At 37.3% G+C, this 22,807-nt stretch overlaps 1 protein-coding gene and 1 long non-coding RNA gene across 2 annotated transcripts in view; one reads left to right on the forward strand and one right to left on the reverse strand.

The window, feature by feature from the left end:
- Positions 1 to 22,807, forward strand: part of LOC138933169 (uncharacterized) — a 151,888-nt gene that overhangs the window by 51,507 nt on the left and 77,574 nt on the right. The window contains exon 3 of the long non-coding RNA XR_011446933.1: positions 11,244 to 11,344. This is a non-coding gene — a long non-coding RNA (uncharacterized lncRNA). The remainder of the gene's footprint in view (positions 1 to 11,243; positions 11,345 to 22,807) is intronic.
- The window catches only part of LOC138933168 (netrin-1), a 169,699-nt gene that overhangs the window by 46,513 nt on the left and 100,379 nt on the right, over positions 1 to 22,807 (reverse strand). The window lies entirely within an intron of this gene.

Genomic DNA, 22,807 nt, shown 5'->3' on the forward strand with positions numbered 1-22,807 from the left:
TTAGTCGATAAGTTGCGAGAGGCTCGGCTTTACATTACGAGTTTAAATCGCGTAAGAGCGGTGCGGATAGCTCGTCGATTAGCGATAATCTCCTTTAGATTAAATCCGTCGATGGCAGCGTGAACGGTCTCGTCTCGCGTTCCTCTTTTCGAGAGGATTCTTCTTATCGCGGCAGACACTCCGCTTTCACGAAGAACATGTCGAAGACCTTGAGCGGTTGTCGTTCATCTCTTCTTGATACCTTGTTATCACCGTCGATCGATCGGTACGTGAACGATTGTACATGCATGTACATTCTTGGATAGTCTCTCGCATCTTGAAATCTAGTCACAAGTGTTTTTAACTCGCGATGTTCAGACTTAGCCAAGGTCAATAACGTTGGAAAGTTTACTTTCGGCATTCCCCCGTTTACCTTTCTTTTCTTTCATCCGTCGCGTAGAAATTAAATATTTTTTGCATTAGATATACGTCTCGTTGAAATGTGTCGATAGCGCGAATGGATATTTATGAAATTCCTTATTTTATACGCGTGTACAAAGTAGATTTTTCGCGATGCCGAAGCTATAAAAGAAATAATCGATATTCCTGTCTCCGGATTAAAATCCAATCCGTATAAACGATCGCGGACGCCGCTGCCAAAGCTCGTTTTACATAATGAAATTCCAAACCTGCTCTCGACAGCTCTTCGAGATCAACTGTATCTGTAAGCGCGATACCGAAGTCATTTTTTTCGCTTTATGATTTAATGGCATTCATTTCTCGAACAAGTTAAAATCGTTGAAGATGAAATGTTATAAAAAATGATATAAGATTGTTAAATTGAAAATATCGGAGCAGAAAAATTTATTTTACTATCTCGAGATGTACGTTTGCAACATAAACTTTTCACAATTAAGTTCCTTTAATAGCAGACAAAAAATATAACAAAATATTTATTATGACGCATAATACGTGCATAAACTTATGATAATAATTTGTATAGTATATTTTTCTTATACTTTCCAAATATTGTAAAAATAAGAGAGGTTAAATTTCTTCTCATGCTTGAAAAACGATCTGCATAGTACATGCGAATCACCGACAAAATCACATTCGCAATGTCCCGATTATTTCGTCGCCAATTTTATTCCTAACAATCAAGTTTTGCATAATAAAATTCAAGAACGGTCTTTGACAATTTTTCGCTCTTCAATATTCGGCCGACATCGTGGCCGACAGATCCGGCGTTCGCGAGAGTCGCAAAGGGCAAAGAGAACCATCGAAAGAAACGTGACACGCTAACTCTCTCGCCCACTTGCTTATGCACGCTCGTATTTTTCATGCGAGAGGGACGCTGAAAAGCGGATAATTACGATTGCAACTCGAAGCCGAGAGCGTATCTCGGTAAAAGGCTGCAAGAGAAACTCCTCGTTACGCTGTGTGTTTGGTGTGTGTTCAGGATCGTTTTAAAAAATCTCTCTTCTTACAATTAGACTCTAGATATTCTATTTTATATAATTTTTATTCTACAAAAACGATTTAAAAGAAAATTTTATCGCACAATTTTGCTTCTATCTATTATTATTCTACTAAATATTGTATTTTAAAATCTGAAACTAATTGAAACACATAGGCAGAAAATTTGAAATTGTATTGCAATTAATTAATTAACATAACGTTAATTTTGTAATATTTAATTAGACTTTTATTAAAACATTCATCTTCATCATTTTACATTTTTTTGTATACTTTTTTATGTTTTTTATACATTCTGTGTCCTTTATCCATAATTGCCAATCTGTCGTTATATTATAATCCCCCACTAATAAATTAATTTTTCACCAAAAATTGTTTTTTATCGTGAATGAAAAGAAAGATTATTTTCTTGTATCTATCTGTCAAAAAAATATGAATCCACCGAAATATCGTACTGACTTGAATCCCTAGATGAGGATCATTGCACATAAAATATATATAAAACTCTTAGATGATTTAGAAAGTTCGCGTTTCGTAAAGGGTTTCTCCCGTTAAAAATCATGAGTTTAGTACATTGTTGAAAAAATCCGTCTAAAAGTACGAATGTGTGAATGGAAGGGAGAAACTAACTGGATTTTTTCGAGAATGGAGGGAACGATTGTGTATTTCCACATCCAGATTATCACGGTCTAAAGAGTTAAGGCGAAGGAAATCGGGAGAGAAAGAGAAAGAGAGAGAGAGAGAGAGAGAAAAAGGCGAAGCTGGAGCGTCTCGAAAAGGCATTCATAAATTCGACTTACCAAGCCAGTGTCACAAAGGAAAGAACATACACGTATTTATATTCCTATACCTACATAAAATTGTTAAAGCGCCTTAAGCCGATTATCGGAAACGGCCAAACTGACCTTGCGAGGCTTCTTCTCCACCTCTGCTCGTCCTGTTGCACCCCATTTACTCTCGACGCGTGTGGAATAAATAAAATGATGCTTCGTTAAGCGCGTCTTTTATCTAATTGTAAGAGCAATCATCGCGCAATCGCGATAGTTTTTCATTCTCGCGATGTTTAACATTATTATTCTCAATCTCTACATCTAATTATCAGAGATCTAAGAAAGAGCGAGTTATGTTTAATATTTGTAGATAAGATTATTTAATTAGAATTTTTTAAAAATAATTCAATTAATTAAATATCAGGAGTTTTCAAAAACAATATCTAGCTACGATATAATTGTGTAATTTTAATATAACTTGTAAGAATTTATTATCCGTATTCGGAATTTTAAAGATATTCACATGTACAGTCCTCCTAATTTCGATTATAAATCACGCTACTTAATGTTTAGTCACTGAAAGAGAATCGGCTTATCTATTATTATTTATTACATGATACATGAATAGAACTGAGCTAAAATGCACATAAATTAACGAATTTAATCAAGCGATCACTATCACTTGAGCAAAAGAATTTCAAATCGAGAAACAAAGAGTTATCGAGAAAATAATCTCAATATAAATAACTGTTGGATTTAATTCCACAGACATAATCCGATTAACGCGAGACTCCTTCCTTATTCCGGAAAGCTCTACCGCGATGCGACATCATGTGGCTTTCGATTTGGAGATGAGATGCTCGTATCTCGTAGTCAGTTAAAGCAGATTCGGAGATGGGTGGTCAGATAAGGATCTTTATGGACAACGGACGTCCTCTTACAGGTGGCATAAATCCCGCGCGACTAATTAGAATTTTATAATGGAACGAAAATGGGTATCAGATTACACGGTCGGCGCGCTGTCTCGGCATCGTAATTACAAAATGCCGACGCATGCGCCGAATTTACATTTTGTACTCTGCCTGAGATGGGATCACAACGAGACTATGGCGAGATAACACACTAACATATATTTGAGAATTAAGAGAGAAAGAAACAAGCAAGGAAAAACAATCATAGTTGAACTGATAAATGAGGGTCCAAAATCATATAATCAAAGAGGATTTCAAAATAAAATAATAACTTGATCTTAAAATTCGTACACATATCATATAGAAATATATACATATATATATATATATATATATTTTTTAATACAATTAATCTCTCTTTAACCAACATTTATACTTTTTATTTCTATATCTAGTAAGAATATCAGAGTTTACATTTTTTTGAAAGAGACAAAAAGTTTTATTTAATAAAGTTACGCGCAGAGAATAGAATTCGAAAACATAAAAATTGTTCTACTATTTCATCGAGGAAGATGGTTACATTTCGCGCGAGGTACTTTGGGTGGTAAACATCTCTGTACACCGCAGAATTACGGCGATGTAAATTGAGAGCGGTGCGGAAATTAAAGTAAACACAAATGGTGAAGATTCGAGAGCATTCGAGTTCGGGCCAACAATTTTGTTTCTTCCTCGCAGATAAGCCGAGTTCCGCTTCCACGCAATTATTCCGACGACGTCCGTTTAACCGTTGTAATTTATTATGCGTTTCCGGTCGGTTAGCCAAATCGAAATATAAAGCATTATAAAATTACACGATGTAATCTCCGCGAATAGAACCATAATGCTATTGTTGAAAGCTATTAACAAGATGTAGAACATCTTTAATAATGTACATATTTTTATGTAAAAATATATTTTATTAAAAGCAACAGTTTTATTTTGTTTCATTGATTTAAAATACACGAAATATTAAATATACGATTCAAAATATTAAATACAGAAAAAAATTATTTATCTATTATTATTAAACTTATAAAAAGAACTCTAAAGCAGAATATATAATATAAAAAACAAATATAAAATACATAAATGTTTAATCGTCAATATACGAATGTTATAGTGCAGTGGACTCTCGATTGTGTTTAAACCATTGTTCACAAATTGTAGCTCCAGTCGAATTAGGATTTATACATTTTTTGCAATTATTACGCCGCGAGACACAGCTATTTCTGTGAATTCTGATATAATGGATTTCAATACTCAATTGTCATTTTTGCCGTATTAAATTTGTAAAAATGGCGGAGTACCATCACTCGACCTATCGATAATCTATAAGCCTGCTGACACGCTTTCATCTGCGTTTAATGTTCGTTTTACGAAAAATTGAACGGGAAGGATGAAGGATTAAATTGACGCGCTGACACGACACGTGTTAAAAGTCTGGCAGTAAATAACACGCATTGTAACTTTTTACGAATAAAATACAATTGAATTAAAAAATTTAATTATCGTGGAGTGATTTTAAGTAAAATTAAAAATAAATGAAATTTTAATTAATAAAATTAAATAAGTGCCGATTTTATCGACGTTTTGCAGCGATCAGCAATTTACTCTGTCGAATTCTGTCTGTTATTTACATAAGTAAATTCTCATTTCCTTCATTTGCGTAGACGTTCGCGGATGATAAGCGGGTCTTTATCAAAGCCCGACGATCATCCGGCGTTTGTTCATGATCCTGGGGAGGATGCGAGGTGGATTCGGGGGTCGAATTTGCATGTCGAAATTCGCCCACTTGTTTCTTTTCGCAGCGGGTAGCTCATGGGCCGTTTGATGGTCACTCTCGGCCCACGTCTTTCCACGGTCTTGCAGGTTCCCGTCACTCTTCCCGTTTCGACAAACTGCCGTGCATCACGGGCATCCGGCCCCAGATACGATGTCCCGCTGATACGCTCAACGTGACGAAAATAATGAAAAAGAGGAAGATCGCCTTCGCGCGTACGGTGAAAAGTTTTTAATACGTAAACATTGAATTAAAGCCAAGAAACAACTATCGCGCTTAAAATTAATTAAAACGATAATGAAGAACGTAATACTATGATGCAAGTTTAATAATAGAGAAAGGCTTGAATCTCGTAAATCGAGTTAAATGTACGGAATATTTATTAAAAAAAAAAACTTTTGAAAAGATATTTCTCTCTTCCACATAAAAATATTAAGAAAAACAAAATAAATATTTCACAAAAAACATGTACCTAATCTATATTATAAAATGATTAATTAATAATATAACTCATTCTCTAAGATTAAGAATCATCGAGAAGCGTGTAAATGCATTAAACAAGCAATGAACATTAAATCGCGTGCAAGCGATCAATGAAATTGAGAACGAGACGAGATAGGTACGTGCGGCATATGGATGCCGGCCAATTTATTAATCGGATTATCAGCCTGATTTCCCTCGAGTAAACCTACCCCAGCTCGGTTGGTGCACGACGATAAAGTCAATCCATCGAAGCCCGAACGATTCCCCTTTCGTGTCCCGTTCCATCTACGTTTACGTCCAAGTTCTTGGCGTTTCTTCCCCTTTGCGTGCCGTTCTTCCATCGTCACGGCTCTCTTTCTCATCTTTTTTATCTCAAATAAAAGAGAGGGTAGGAGGCGAGAGAGAAAATCGAGGGTTCCTTGGCGAGTCTTTGATCGAGAGAGCCGGATAGATTGACGGGATCGAGAACGTGCGCGGGTCAAAGCACTGGAAGTGAATCGAGGCTTTTTTTTTTCCACTCGCACCTCCGGAGATCAAAGCTGGCCGCATCACGGTGGCTCTTGATGCGCGACGGCCACAAAGCGTTTATTCCCACCTTTCGGTGTGTCTGTAGACGTGACTCGTTTCGAATTTATCGCCGGCGAGGATAAGAAAAGGACGTGCAAGCGAACGAGTGCTAGAGATGAAATTAGGAGCGGAAGGTCGTTCGCGCGAATGGAACGCGTGGGGAGAACAGGGAGATCTTATCATCGCTATGATATAAATTTCCGCGGATTCTCTCTCTTTGCCGTCTAGAAGTCTCGCGATAACGCCTCTTCTTTTTTACCCGAGTATAGAGTTCAACTATCGCTCGCGCTATTTCCGCACGGATTTTAGGTGCGATTCTAATCTTCGTAGAGGAAATAATATAAGAGACATATATGTACCGGTACATCTCTCGAATGAGCGCGGACTCTCGGGATACAAATTTAATTAAAATATATGTACGTTTGTGAATATTTTAGATACGTGTTTATTATAAAATTCTGTTTATATATATATATATATATATGTATTTGGCATATAAAGAAAATGATTAGGATCTTTAAAACTAAAATTATTCGAACAAAAATCATGCATTACGTATTAGATATTCAACATATTGATTTTTTATATAAATTATTTTATGGCAAATAATTTTTCTTATATATATTAAGAATTGCGCAAATTCTATCTAAAAATTATAAAAATAACAAAAAATAAATCCAATTTATATAAGAAGAAATATGATATTAATTCGGCACGAGCAAAGTTAAATCAATATCGCGCGGCATCAATCTTTCACGGAAGGAAAGTTTGATTTAAATCGGCAAGCGCAATTCTCTTAACGTCATTTCATTAAGAACTCATCCTTGAAAGTCGATTTACGGATAGACGGTGAATTAATTTTATTATAATTATCCGAGCGTCTGAGGTACACGCGGATTGTCTGCATCAAAAAAGAAAAAAGAATTGTCAGTATATGAAATTTGCTGCCATAACGTAAAGTCGATTCGCTTTCCGACTCATTTTTGCGACTCGGAAAAGACATTTACTCTCGAAACGCTTAAACTTTGCGGCGATACGATCGGTGGTGGAGAGGTATCTTATTTCGTTCATCGTCTCTTGGGAATCGCACTTCAGACTGGCGAATGGAACTATCCACCGTGACTTTTCTCGTGGATAAACTTTTTTTCCGATCGCGTTGAAGCCGCGTGTTCCGATAGCGCGTTGAGGAGAGTATCCCGCTCTATTATGTCCTGGAGGATTCACGGCTCATTTGGCAGTCAAGTTTTACGAAAATTCCCCGTGTGACGGCCGTCCGTAGATCGGTTATTGAATAAAGCAATCACCATGAGACCTCCATGGAATTGCCCGTTATTCGCCGGCCGCCTTCATAAATGAATGATCGGGCGATATCGGCTCGCGCGATTCCACGATAGGGAGAGGCGATGGAAAAATAATCTACCGTCCTTTGACACGTGGAATGCGACTGGACACCCTCGCGAACGAGTTTGTTGGGATTGAATGACGTTCATCAAGGTATATATGTATAGCGTGTTCTAGGTCTATTGAAAATGATATTAAGGATAAATTTCTGTGAAGAAAAGGAGAGATTCTTTGAGCACGATATTTCTTGGTGAAATTTTTTTAGGAAAAGATCTAATTATAAAAATATTTTATCTTAAATAAAATTGCTGAACGAAGAAAATGTAACGAATAGATTAAAGTGATGAAGACAGAATTAGTCTTGTCGTTTTCTTAGTAAATGAAATGATAATCAAAACGGATTTGATGTACACGGTAACTTTAGAAAAACTTGTTATGAGGCAAACATCATTTTTGGCCCAAATACTTTTTCTAATGCGGAAGAAATTTTTAAATAAATTAATAATTTATTATGAAGAGATTCTGAATATTAGGAAAAATGATTATATTTTTTCCGATTTTCGTATATTGATTTTTTTTTCTATAAATTATTTCTAAAATAACGGTATGAATAAGATCAAGTGATTTAAGATAACTAATTAATTTGTAGTAGGCTGTGTTTATAATCACCTATTTCCAAATATAATGAATAATAGTTTCTCATATTTTTATTTTTACTGCTGTTTAACGAGTATTTATCGATGCCATTTAATATTTCCATATTTTTAATTGGTCATATTTTATTAGTCATAATCGACAACATTGAAATTATCGAAACTTTTAAAAACAGCTTTGATAAGACTTTTTTGATTTGATTTGACTTTTAAAAGCTCGAAAACTTTCAAATATAATAAAATAAAATTTTTCATCTCTTTTCTATCTTTTAGAATGGTAAAATTAGATAAGCGCGAAAATATGCCATGTTTTATCCGAATTTTATCTCTAGATTTTATTCGCAGAGATTCTTTCAGAATATTCAGTCGAAGAAATATGAAATATATTTCCATCATATTTCGCGATAATCAGACCTTTCTTTATCGTCGCGCGGCGACAAGGCCGCGGGTCCCATTCGAGACACGTGCTTCGGCGAATGAGCGACTGATGTATTCGTGTCACGACGAAAAGCTCCGTCGACGTTGTGCCCCGCGACACTCGTACCCCGCTTTTTTTTTTTATTCTTTCCACCCTCGTAATCAGGCAGCTCGCGAAAGAAATTCACATTCATAACTCAAACCGATTCTCATCCCTCTCCCTCCCATCGATCCCTCCTTTCTCAGACGACACGTGCGCGTCAGCAAATTGTTATCCCTTCGTGTACACAAGGTTGATTGAATCGCCAGCGCGGAGGAGAGACTCTTCTCGCGATCCCTTGGTATCGTACGTGTCGCAGCATCGCAGGTCGAACCGAACGCGTCCGGAATCTATGACACTGTGTATCTTAGTCGTGAGAAAGATTGATGAATTCAACGAAAGTTCCTTTCGATGACGCTTCGTTTTAATATAATTATAAATATAAGGATTATCGTAAATTTTAAAATATATATCTAAAATACTGAAAAATCGTAATGTGTGTGCTTAGCTAATGGAAAAGCTAAGATTTAAAGAAAAATTTAAACAAACTTATAAGTATATAGCCTCGATTCCTTAGAGAAATATTTTTAGAAAGATAAAACTATCAATATTATATGTGTCTGATTTCGTTTCTGAGCTTTAAAGTGATAAAAGAAAGATGGACATTTAGCTCGAGATACTGTTTTAAACACACGCAGCAATCGTATCAAAAAGTTCATTGAATAATTCTGACAATTGTAATTTTTATTATAAAGCGCGATAATAAAATCATATAATTGTATAGACGCATTCCGCAGACGTAAACAGTATTTGTTTAAAACGGCTCGCTTATTCGAAGTTATTGATCTCACTGGAGTGGGGGCTGTATTTGACATTATAAACATTGTTTGTTTATAATGGCTCGCTTGTTCGAAGTTATTGATCTCACTGGAGTGGGGATTATATTCGACATTACAAAAAGGCCTAAAGTTTATTTAGTTAGTTACCAATCGTCGACTGAAGAAGATCCGAGTCAAAATTAACACTGCGAAATCGAGAATGCTAATGAACGATGTACTTTAAATATTATATAGCATAGGGCATAGACATCTATTCTTAAAGGCTCGTATCAGTTTAAACGCATTCTCATTTAAAAGGATTTTATTTTCTGCGATATAATACACTAAACATACGCGACGAGTGTATGATCGAGCGAGATTTCGAAGGAATTCGCAGTGATAAGTGTTTTTTCGAAACAATACCAGAATTTTCTCGATATCCGGGCGAAACAGACCACCGGCGACGAGGGTGTAGAATAGAAGCTGGATGATCGGACACGTGGACAACCTCGTAAAACGACGACGGCGGCGGCGGCAACGTGAACGGGGTGCTGTAAACTCTGGATGTGGTGCGCGTAATGTGGTGTCGGGTCGTGAAGTCTTCCGAGATAAAGCGCTCGTAAAAGATGGACGGCGGGAGTGTTCCGGTCTAGTTTAAATGCCACGTACGTACATATACATATATATATATATAAGTATGTACGCACGTACATACACGAGCTTCAGGTCATAATACCGCGTGTCCTTAGAGACTGGTCTATCTCAAAGCCACACCACACTGTGAACGCGCTCGTAACGTTAATGAGATTCGTTCGCTGCGGCAGCTTGTGTACCCCGTCGATTTATCCGGTTCCATCGAAATCGGCTATTTTAAGCCGCGAATACTATGATTAGCGTTGAATCCGAAAGTTCTTGTATCGTGAATATTCAATGAAACATATGCGCGATTTGAGAAAAATTTGTCACAATGTCGATGACCCTGTTTTGCGATACGATTGAAGGATTTCAAGGGAAAAATATTGCAATTTATCATCAGGCGATATTATATGGATTTTTTTGTAAAAAGTGAAATGTGAGTTTGATAATGAATATTATTAATATTTTCGCGGTACGGGCGAGCGATAAAAACAGACTTTTAGTTCCAGATTTATGAATCGTTCAACAACGTAGTTCAAGTCCATGTAAATTAAGTGCAGTAAATTGAGAAATGCAAATGCTCCGTAAAAAAAAAAAAAAAAAAAATCGCGATATCACGATCACCGTTAACTGCGAGAGAGAAGATGTTTCGCAAAAGTTTCGCGTCTGCTATCTTCGATGAAACAAAGTCAACTCACAAATCCTCGCGTCTGACGGGGATAAACTGTTCGGATAGTATTTCGAACTTTTCACCCTCGAACGAAACCTATCTAAAACTCGTGATATAAAACGCGTGAATTCGCCGCGTATTTTCCGCTGTTTTTGCGCGTGTCTTGGAGAGAGAGAGAGAGAGAGAGAGAGAGAGAGAGAGAGAGAGAGAGAGAGACATGTAAGTATACTTTAAAACTAAACTTCGATTATGCTCTTTCTCAGCTTTGCGGGAAAAATTTGAAATAGAACGAGTTTTTATAGGACACATAAGAAAAACGACATAATACATCGTAATTGGCTGATATTTCGACTTTGCAAACAAATTGTAACTTGAAGCACTGAATTTTTCATGAGTCATTGAAGATTTTATTTTTCTCATAATAGCCCTGTTCATGTACAGAAAAGAAATCTTTATGGCGTGTGTGAAATAATCGATATAGAATTAATGGGTTAAAATTACACAGCTACTAAATGAACAACAAATTGTGCTATCAAATTCTAATAAAAATTCTGAAAATTATTAATTTTTTTTTTAGAAAATAGTAATACAAATATTTCTTCTATTTTCCGTTTCTCATCCTGTCGATCTTACTCTTAATGACACGTTTTCTCATAATTTCAGATCCACCCTCGTCGAGGTTTTTTTTTTTACGCGCGGATGTAAATACTCGAGCAGAGCCGTCCCACATGAGGGTCTTCGAGCGTTTCGGCGTGCTACATAAGGTAAGTCCTTCTATTTGCTCTACCGTATACAAAACTTTCGGTTTACCGGGCGATATCATCGTCGCCCACACATGACAGGCTGATGGACGTTCGGACAAGCTCGGTCAGCTGGAGAGTCCTCGAATTTTCGTAGTAACTCGTTTCTCGTTAAACACGCCTTTTAAAAAGCCACGTTAGAATTGCGCTGTTTCCCCAGCATCTTTATTTTTCGCGAAGATTCGGGATTCGTGAATATTTCATAACGATCGCGATCGTTATCTGAACGAACTGTTCAAAGATATCGCGCTCCTCTTGGCGAGTTTAAGAAAACTTTTCGTCTCTTTCGAATCAATTAAATTTGTATCTTGGAATTTGCGCGAGATGCAACGATGCTCGTTTTCATCGTGGACATTCTCGCAAATATGTCAACGAAGTTGTTCTTGTCCTTTCTTTTCCAGGTACCTGTCCGAGTCGAAATTTCTCTTCTATTTTTGATCACAGTTTTCTCAATCTAACATCTGTTTTGATACTTTAAACAGATCATCCTCTTTTGAAACTATTATATTTAAGTACTACAGTTTTGTCGAACGTTTCTTTTTTAAACCTTTAAATGGGAAACTGTTCGTTTACTTCTTATTTGACATACAAAATAAGAGCTCTATTCTTATATATATTGAACTTCGAAATTCTTTAAAATCTATAAACGTGAAAAAATTGAGATTCAAAATAAGAACGAAATTTCTACTCGGGTTAATTCACTTATTTCTCAAAGAGAGAATTGTGATTCGATCTATACATACTTGGCAAAGAGGTTTGAAGCGTTGAACTTTGCCATGCAACCATGCAAGCTCTCGCGCAACGTCTCATCGCGCAGCCCCATCAAAGAATCCGGGCGCGAATAATTCAGCGCTGTATCAGTGCATACCTGCTCTGTTCTCTGTCCGCATTCTCTCTTGCTAGAGCATCGTCGTCGTCGTCGTCGTCGTCGTCGGCGGAATACCTCTTCCCTCGGCTTTTCGAGTGTCCTCCGTCGTCGAGAGCGGCGCAAGATGACCCTCGCGAGATACACACGCGTACCGGATGGACCCCGAAGGGCAGATGGGGAGGGAGGGAACAGGTTCTCCGGTTCGCTCTTCGTCGTACGGAGCACGGTGCGTGAAACGCGCGAATGGGATGCCCACCTGTGGCCACGATGTGCAGAGAACGACGACGACGAGCTCGGGTCGGACTTATGTAAACAGGCTTGCGTGAGGAGAATCCGCTGGCTGCCGTGTGGCCGCGCGGATACCGACACATTATGCTTTTCGCGCACACGCATATGTGAACGTACACCGCTCCTCGTTATGCCTAAATGCAGGACCGCGTTACACGAGTCTTCTACATGTGACATTGCGGAGTAATATTTCGGATGAATTGCCACGTCCTGTTACATTTATAGATAAGTTTGATACGCTGACCTCGACTCGTGTGCGAACGATTACTTTTTTTCCTTCTTGTTTATAAAACAATTATAATCATAATTCGCGTATCACGTTAAAATGACATTAAGCTTATTTGATCTACAACGAGAGTAGAAATAGATAAATATCAAATATAAATTGACTAGAGTTTCTCTAAAGTTTGCGTTACATAATTTCATTAAATTCTAAAAATCCAAAGCCTTACAGGTTGATAGATTAAAGAAAGACAGTGTAATACTTTGAAAATGCTATCAATTCACTAATATTAATGACGAAAGATATATCTTATGAAAAGTAATTATTAGATATCAGAACTTATACAAATGTTGCAAGCGTATTAGAAAATCCATGATATTTTATACGATCATTTTCGCGAGATGTTCGATTATATCGTGCGATACTATCATACCTTGATATTTAATTCACGTCAACCGTATCGCGTACAAAGCCTTACTAGTGACTCGTAGTATCAATTAATTCTGCCGGTATAACAAGATTCTCATCCGATATATCGGCAAACTGCATTAGCGAACTTCGCCTCGGCAACGAGCAACGAGTCGCGGGATTCGAAGATACTGCATCCTAATTAACGATAAATTTCCCTCGGTGTTTATGCACACATCTCATTATGCGAGCACGTGCGCGCACAATTTGGATCCGTAAACGTATCCCGATCCGTTTTAACCTGCGCGTTTCCGACCGACTTGATAGCGTTAAGCGTAAGCAGTGGAGCGCGAGAGCGCGTGTTTGTGCAAAGTTGCCCCGGACCCCGGGGCGAACTGTTCGTGATAATTCTCGACGGATATACAAACCCCAGAGCTTCCCAACGACCAATTCTCTCGCGCAAGACATATTTCCAAGCAACGCGAGCGTTTCCGCGAGTGGAGAACGCGACCTCTTCTCGCGCCGCTCTGAAATAAAGATAAAGATATGCGCGTGTAAGAATTCATTTCATCCCGCTCGTAAAAAAAAGAATCCTCGTGAAAAATGCCAATAGCGTGCTGAAATATTCAGTTAATATGCTGGATTAAGAACGGCGACGATCGTAGTTCTTGTTCGAAATTATTCGCGACATTAATGCAAAATAAAAGTCGGTTAACGTCGATCGCTTGCAATTTATTGCCAAATCATATTTTAATCGCGCACGTGTTCCCTTCGTCGATAAAATCAAATCGCACGACACTACATGAGATTTATCGCGGAGTTTTATTTCCACCGCGCACGCCACTTTGAACGTGAAAGTAAGCAGATTTCTATCTAGGAATATATCACGATTCGATTGTCACGTGATTTTGATGACGACTCGTTTTGAAAATTTATCGGTGACGTTCTTGCGGATTAGCTTGATCGCGGCGAGTCCGCGATTATGGACGCGCGAATAAATTTCTGACAGGCGACTCCGGCGATGCGCAAAGGTTGGACGATGAGGAGAGCGCGAAATGACGCAAGCGAGACGATAGGAGACGGCTCGCCTAAGGTCGTCGTTTATGCTTGACATTTATCGGGAACGACATTTCTCTATACGATATAGTCCTTCACGCCGCTCGTCGCTCAGGCTCCTCGTTACTCAAATACCGTGCCGTGCGATCACAAATTGGCGATCTCGAGATAACATGATCGTTAACCGCCATTGCACAAATGGCTCGTTCGTTGAGGTATACGTACGCCGAGTCGCAGGTGTATAAAAACACATAGCGGGAAATCCGCTCGCATCCCCTTTTCGGCTTTTTTCATCTTCCCTTCTCCCCCCTCCCCGAGCTACCCTCGCCCGACGCTATCATCATTAACTCTCCGCTTATCTTCGTGGCGCAATTTCGCGAGCGATCGGTTAAACGTTTTTGCAACATCTCTCCGATTCCCGTACGGAATTAAAGCTCGGCTGTTACGGTAACGTAAACCGTACTTTCGTACATCGTCGATATCCGATACCCATTAAAATTACATGTTTTTTTTTTATTCCATTGACGACTTGAGTGTGTAAAATTATAAATGTTATATCAATAGGTACGCAATTTTTGAAGGAATAAAAATGTTGATATTTTAATTATAATTTTAACCTTTTAACTGCTTGCTTAACGAATATAATTTGTTATAGCTTATATAGAGCTCGTATGTACTCTTATGTGAATGATATCGATTTTATTCAATTATATTCAGTAAAGTTTGTATGGCGTAGATAATCCTACATCCATTATATTATGAAAATATGACGTTTTCACGATAATAAAACACGTGTGAATCAGCGCATGCTAGTTAATGAATGTTCAGCATCGAAACGATTGATTTTAAATTAGCATAAAGATTAGCATAGTAATTATATAAAATCACACGGAGAAAATGAGCGCAATATTCTATATTTTTGTTCCGGTGATAGAAACAGCTAATGATATGACTCTACGTGAACGATCGTCCGATTAAATTCGTCTCGCGATTTCCGAAACGAGTTTCACAGCGAAAAAGGGCAATGTCTAAACAGGGAGGCTGTGTATGACGATTAGTATAATAATATTCATTTGACGCGCGAGAAAATGAGTCATCGTGGACGAGGAAATTAAGGCCAGTACGCGTCGGGACAATCGAACAATTGCAAGCTGGACGCGGATTCTGTATGGCTCTTCTGGTCAATGACCTCAAAGGTTCTCTCTCGTGTGCGCAATGACCCTTTCTCTCCTATGTAGATCCTTCTCAGATCATTGCGTACATCATACGACCCCCTCGTGAATCGCGATCGATCGCGCGTTTCTTTCGATCGCCAAGTGAAACGACTGATTGTCGAACTGTCAGTGCAGCAATTTGTTATGTTAACTGCAGCAGAATAACAAAAAATTACAAAATTTATTAACTATTTTATTTTGAAATTATTGTAAAAATAAAGTAAAGTGTATTCATGCTAATATAAAACTCAAGTATTCTCATTTATAATATAATTCAAAATGTGACAAAATTGTAAGAAGATAGATCTGAAAGAGATTTCATTGCAAAAATTTTTTAAAGGAACATTTTATGTTCTCGTTTAATACTATTAAAATGCTCGCGCGTTTCGACTCTTTTAAATATAAAAAAAAACGCAATTAAATATTTTGCCAACTTGTACAATTTTATGGGAAAAAAAAAAAAAAAAAAAAAAAAAAAAAAAAAAAAAAAAAAAAAAATCTTACGAAATTGTCCTGTACATTTTTTAAAGAATTTGATATTCCAGAGGTATATGTCAATTTGACTATATCGCAAAGAATAGAAAATATGGAATCTCGGCGAAGAAAATGTCGGCGACTCGACGACGTGCCTCCGGCATCGGAATATGCGAATTCACCACAGTCGATCACACGAGGTAACTTTTCATTCCTCGCGCGCCGCGCTCTCGTTTTATATACGTGTCGATATATTTCGCGGATAACACAAGCCGTCTATACGGCCGATATTGCGGGAAGATGGTACGCGGGCCAAGTTGGCAGTATGGAAAAATTATTCCGAGCCTGTTCTTCCGACGAAATCGAGTTGCGACGCGCGTTTCGGCCGCGACTTGCGGACTTTTCCGCAACGCGGGCGCGAAAAGTTGCGTCGCGGCCTGGAATCGCATATTCGATATTCCCGACGGAGTAGCGAGCACATGCCGACGTACCGTTTAGTTACGTGCACCACGTGAAAATCGGCGACGGAGTTGAAATTCTCGAAACGGACGGAGGGAAATCACGTAGGAGGCAGATTGGATAAAAGACGCGAATGTTGGGAGCCCCGCAGTGCCCGATACATCGTGGTAATTGATTCTGAAAATGCTCCTCTGGTCTGTCTACTATTTCTCGATCCTCGGGTGTGAAAAGTTATCGTCGACGGAGATTCGTTACTGACATTCAAGAGTGACAAGCCTGTCCAGTCTGCCACTTTGTGCGATTGCAAGTCGTTTTCAGTCTAGTTAATTTTAGCACGTTTAGATATTCATATATATGACACATATCGGATTTTAAAAGCCATTCGACTATATAAATTTCATAAATATTAATTTATATCTAATGTTAACGCTTAATCTACAACATACCCATATACATTAAAAATTTACTCATTAAATTTATTAAGAATATAAGAAATTTTTAATTTATTTAATATTCATAAAATTATCATACACTAAATTTTAATTAATAAATAAATTATTATATAATAAATTAACATTCTAAGATAAAGTTGAATTAAAAAGTTCCTTTAGATGAAACGATGTGAGGATATCATGAGATATTCTGTGTTGTTCGCAAATTGATGAACATCTGCATAAAAACTGCTGTCTATTGAAGTGGTTTTTGGAAAGGAATTTTGATCGCGGCAGTTTAGAAATTTAAGTCTTAGATTACTGTTTGGCAATTCCAATAGCAAGGGATGGGCGAAATTATTGATGATCATGGTTTCGCATCTAAATAGCCGGTTCTCCGTGTAATTTGTGTTCAAAGCTATTGCACTTTCTCAAAGTTTGGTCATCGAATTTAATACGTAATCTACGACACGTATATTAATTTGCCTATATATAGCGTATCGGGAATAACGGACATTTTAATGCAGTGTAGTATAGATAGAAATCTTCTTTATTTCTTCGATATCAGATATCTTTCTATTCTCAATTATATTGTATCTTTGAAAAAATCATAAGCTGATGCGACGTAAAGCAAGTAACTTGAATCTCTGCAACACGATACGGAGAGATATCTTCGTTAAAATTACAAATATTAATATCTTGATTCTCCAGTTTAAAAATTGCAATAAGTTGATGGTGTATTTATCCATTTATCCTTTGCTTTACTTTGATGAAGCTCTTTGAGCAGATTCAAACGGAATCTGTTTGCTTGAAACGCTCAAGAAAAACTCCGGCTTTGGAAAAAACTTATTTTTCCAAGCAATCCGCTGTTTTTCTATGATAACTCCAAATATTTATTTTCAAGATATTCGCCCGTATAAAGCTTGATAAATAATCGCTTAATTCAGCTACACTAATATTCAACATGACTTTTTCGATTGTTTATCAAAGAGCTTTCCTTTTCTAAATAATCTTTCAATTGTAAATTATTTTAATAAAAATAAGAGTTATACAGTCGAAAGCATTGAAGTCTCAAATCAAATACGTAAGCTTTCTTTGACCGATATAATAAACCAAATAATTACGATTTTTGATATAAATGATCTCTGATCTAAATAATACATTGTTGTTGACTTAATAAATTTAAATTATTTTTCTATTGGATCCCATTGAAAAATTGATTTATTTTTTATGTACTTTTAAATATTTGCATGACAACAATATAATCATTGTGGAATTAAAAAATAAAATGAAAAAAAAAAAGTAATCGTTAGTTGACGTTAGTGGACGAGATAAGCAAACTATACGAAAAATTGCGTGAGATTAGATAAAGTAAGAGAAGGGCCAGAGCCGGAACAGCGAGGAACAAAATACGTCTGTGACATTTTTCTTACAATTTAGCTTCGTTAAGTATCGAGATGTCTGCAAATTGCCTCGAACCCGATCGCGACGCCCGTTATCAGTCCCGAGGCGAAGGCGAAACACGTATTTTCCATTCGATTCGAGAGATATATCGGCCGTAAGTACCTCCTGACGCGTGTTCGCTTCAGGAGAGGAGGAAAGACGAAGCCGTCGCGCCGGAGGCAAGGAAATCTTCTCGCAGGATTATCGCGCCCGAGGATTGCCGATCTCTTCCTCCTTGTTTTCTTCCGCCTTGTTCGCTCCGCGATTTTGCCACAGCGGAGCGAATATTCAATTTCAGGAATGATTCCCAGCCTCTCCTCTTGCGGCAACATTATTGCGCATTGTAGTAAATCAATTTTTTTGTCGCACCTCATCGAGCATCTGTCGATAAATCTCGATAGACGTACCGAGCTTGTTTGACAATTGGAGTTTAGCCTCGATGATATAATTGGCGATGCGCGTATTAGGGGATTAATTTTTGAATATTGAATATCGTTAAAGAGGCAATTATGTAAGCTTTTTTTTTGTAGATTTATCAATATTACTACAACATTAATTAGTTACGATATATCTTTATATATAAAAATAACCGCCAATTTCTAAATTTAATTTTAATGTCAGACAAATATTCTTTGACAAATCTTAATTTTATATTTTTTGCGAATAAATATGCCTGTTTCCTTCTGGGATTTATGATCGAAGGAATTAAATATCTAATAACCAAACTTTCAGAATAATTAAAATGCTTCGAATAAGTAAATTCGAACCGCTTCTGATTCTTTACATAAAAAAATGAGATTTTATTATTTAATAATAATTCAGACGTACGGATCGCGTAAATAACCTTTATATATTCTAAAAATTTATAATTTGATATCTAAAAATCTTCGATATATTTAGTACGAGAGAAATCGACTCTAAGTTGATAAAGATTAAAATCAAAATCGAGGTTTCTAGGTCAAACTGTAAATGTACTTGATCTCAGAGATTTGCTCATAGCTTCAAATTCACACCTCGTTTATAACTTGCTAAAAGCATACTCGTAATGTTGCAGAGAGATATAAGTATAAGCAAGAGGCACTTAAATGATTTTCACACTTTAGAAAGCCGTTGAATTACCTTTTTTTTTTTTTTTAAAGTTGATTATGGTATATGATGATAACATATCTTTGAAAAAATTGTAAATTTGATGACTCTCTCCTCTCAGGCATATACGAAGGATATAGATATGTATCTGCGTAGCGCGCTGTACAATTTTTCAAAGAGTTTTACCATTACAAGAACTCAAAAGTATTCACGGATGCTTGACAAACGCAATTTCTCGAGAGATTAATATTGTTGACACACAAGTGTCGTTCCACAATTCCGGCTGAATCTTCGAATAAAAACGATACATTGCCACACATCATTTGTGCTTCTTGTAATTACCTATATGCCCTTCCACGTTTTGCATCGAGTTTTGTATCTTTTCGCGATCGTATAATCAATTAATCTCGCTGACCGTTTTTGCACCGCGAGACATTTCAATCTTGTAATAGCAGCGTCGACATTTCCGGGGAGGAGAGGGTATAAGACATCATGTTTGATTAAATTCGATGCGGGATTCTCGATCGATCGGTCAAGAAGTTCTGGCATCGTGTGAAGAGGGGATTCGAATGAAGCGATCGCTTCGGAATGCTAATTACTTCATTTTTCATCACTCGCGTTGTTTTGCTTCGCTACTTATTAAGCGATGATCGATCGTCCCGTCGTGTCGACTTAAGTATGACTCTTGAAAATGTTCCGCGCCAAAATAGCATTATCATACGAACCTTATAAATTATCCCTGATCATCGTGTCGAAAGAATCGCATCGTGTTTTCTACCGTACGATGTGTCGTGAGCCATATAGCGTATAATCTTGCAGACATTCGTAAATTATTAGGAATTTTATAACCATTAAACCAAAGAAATTGTTATTTTCATACATTATTTTTTATTATATTTTTTTTGAGAAATTTTAGTTTTAAGAAAACTTTGATTTGATCAAGTTTACTTTAATTTATTAATTTTAAGTCGGATTTCTCGATTCTCTCCGCCTCGTCTTAAAATCATTAGAAGAAGATGAAATTAGATAAAAAGATAATTAGTCATTTGAACTACGGTTACAATTTTTATAATATAACATCATTGATTGTATTCATATTAAAATTAAAAAAAAAATGTTATTGCTTGATTTTATAACGTTAATAACCGTAGATTAGCAGCAATCGAGAATTAAAAACTAAACGACGAAGTAAATACGTTTCTTGAGATACTGAAAATAATCTCGTGGTATATGTTTCTAAAAATCAGCGGTTTGCGACATTATCGCGGCCGGATCGAATCGTTTTCATCGAGCTAGCGTATTTTGGTAGTCAATTAAGCAAGAGAGAAGCAAAAAGCGGTGCCTAATAATCTCTCGCGCTCGGCCAATTTCGCGCCACATCGCTAATTAACCCGTGAACGCGACGACAAAATATACGCCCCGGCAGATTCTCAGGGCGACGATAAGAACCTATATAAATTATCGCGACGGTCCATTATCTCTCCGGCCGGCGCGTCCCGGACGGCCGATTAATAATCGAATTTATTGGAAGCTGCCAATTGATATATCGGATTAGCCCCTCATTTGTCCACGTTTACGAGCGAATTCGCTCGTATAATAGCGGGTTTTATGAATGGCCGGCCAGCAGGTGGTACAGCCCGAGGGACAGCCGCACCCACACGAAATCACCGGCACCGTTCCTGCCTTTTCCCTTTCTGTCTCCTTCTTTCCTCGTACAAGATAATTGCGTTAATTGCGTCATCACGATGCCGTGCGACGCGACGCCGACACCTCGGAATGTCTCGGGTTTAGTCTTATGTTAGTTGTCGCTGGTATTTCAGAATCTCGGCATCTGGATATCGTCATATGTTCTCATCTTCTTGAACTCGGAAAAAAAGGACGAGATGTATTTGCGAGCTCGAGCTCGTTAGCGGAATGTATCGAGCAATTTTCAGACGTGGGAGGCGACATGCGTGTGAGAGTTGACGTTTCCGCTTTTACGCTTTTAATTTATCGAGTTGAAATTCTCTGGATTAAATCACGACGAGTTCCGTAGTTTCGATGATGTATGAAATACTTTCGGAGATAAGCTGGCGCGTATCCTAATACGCGTTATAATATAAGCAATACACGTTTAAATTGAAAAAATTAGTATTTTTTTATTATTTTTCTATGAATCTTTTTTTATTTTTTTTTTATTTTATAAAAAAATTATTGCTGTAATAATATGATATATATACTGATACTTATGGTAGATTTAATTTATTGTTGCAATAGTAATTTAATTTTCAGTTCGCGCTCCACTCTGAAATCGTGATACGGTGAGAATTATGTGATAATTGCTGTGATAACAGTTTCAATGTCGCATTAAAAGGGGATTTCTCCTGCGAGTATGCCATCAACTTCCAGGTACAGTAAAAATTAAAAGGGACAAAGGCACATATAAATATTCTTACATATTAATTGAATTACGAGCATAAATTCAGTTTTTTAACGTTTTTAATATTAAATTTAGATGTTACATATTTTATACTTAGAAAACATTTGATAAAGATTGACAAGCCTAATAGCAATTGTATCTTGAGCTATGTTTTTATACATTGTAAAAAAATGAAAATATTCAACTACACGAGATAACACTTCGCGCGAGATCGCCGTGAAAAGAAAATATGTAAGTTTACGCGAGTTCGCGCAGGGGTTGACTGGAAAATATCCTCGGATCCTTGCCCAATTTTCCTCCAACGGCATTCGCCGGCAACGCCGCGAAATTTATAGGCGAATGAAATGAGAGCGAAGAGAGAGCGGAATGCAACGCGAGCTGTGCGTATTGGCGCGCTGAAACGCGCGTCGGCATTAAATCACCCTCGAATCTAAATACACACAATACGTGCCACGGCGCGGTTTCGCGCGCATCGTTTAAATCTCCTTAACGCGTCTCGCGTTTACGGCGCCTGCAGAGATATACCCGGGCCCGGTCGACTGCAGTCTGGTGAGAAAAAGTGCACGCCCGGCGCGTCGTATAAACAAATAGTGGACGAAAATATTTATCGCCGTCCCGCACGCGTCCCTCGCACGGTATATCCACGGGAATTCAGCCGACAGAAGGATCTCTTCATCGATCATATTTAATTGAAACCCAACACCCATCCCCGAGTGTCTCTCAATAAATCTAGATTCATCGCCGACTGTGTTTTACGTGGGGGCCGTTCTTCGGTAAGACGCGATACTACGCGAAATGCGAGAAGAAAGGGAAAGAGACAGTTTGAGCAAGACACTAGGAAATATATAGAGGCTACATGTGTAAATTTTCGTGGCACTTTTATCAATAGGAAATATTGATTACAATCGTCAACAAATCGCTCGCAGAATAACAAATATTACATAATTGAATTCGATTTGTATAAATAAAAACTATAAGTTATAAAAATACATATTTCAACAAAAATTGTTTTGTTTTCTAAATACATTTTGTGTGTCAATTAAAAAAAAAAAAAAAAA

Source organism: Polyergus mexicanus, unplaced genomic scaffold (genome assembly GCF_030449975.1).
Source record: "Polyergus mexicanus isolate NDT 795.1 unplaced genomic scaffold, iyPolMexi1.0 SCAF_5, whole genome shotgun sequence".
Taxonomy (NCBI): Eukaryota; Metazoa; Arthropoda; class Insecta; order Hymenoptera; family Formicidae; genus Polyergus; species Polyergus mexicanus.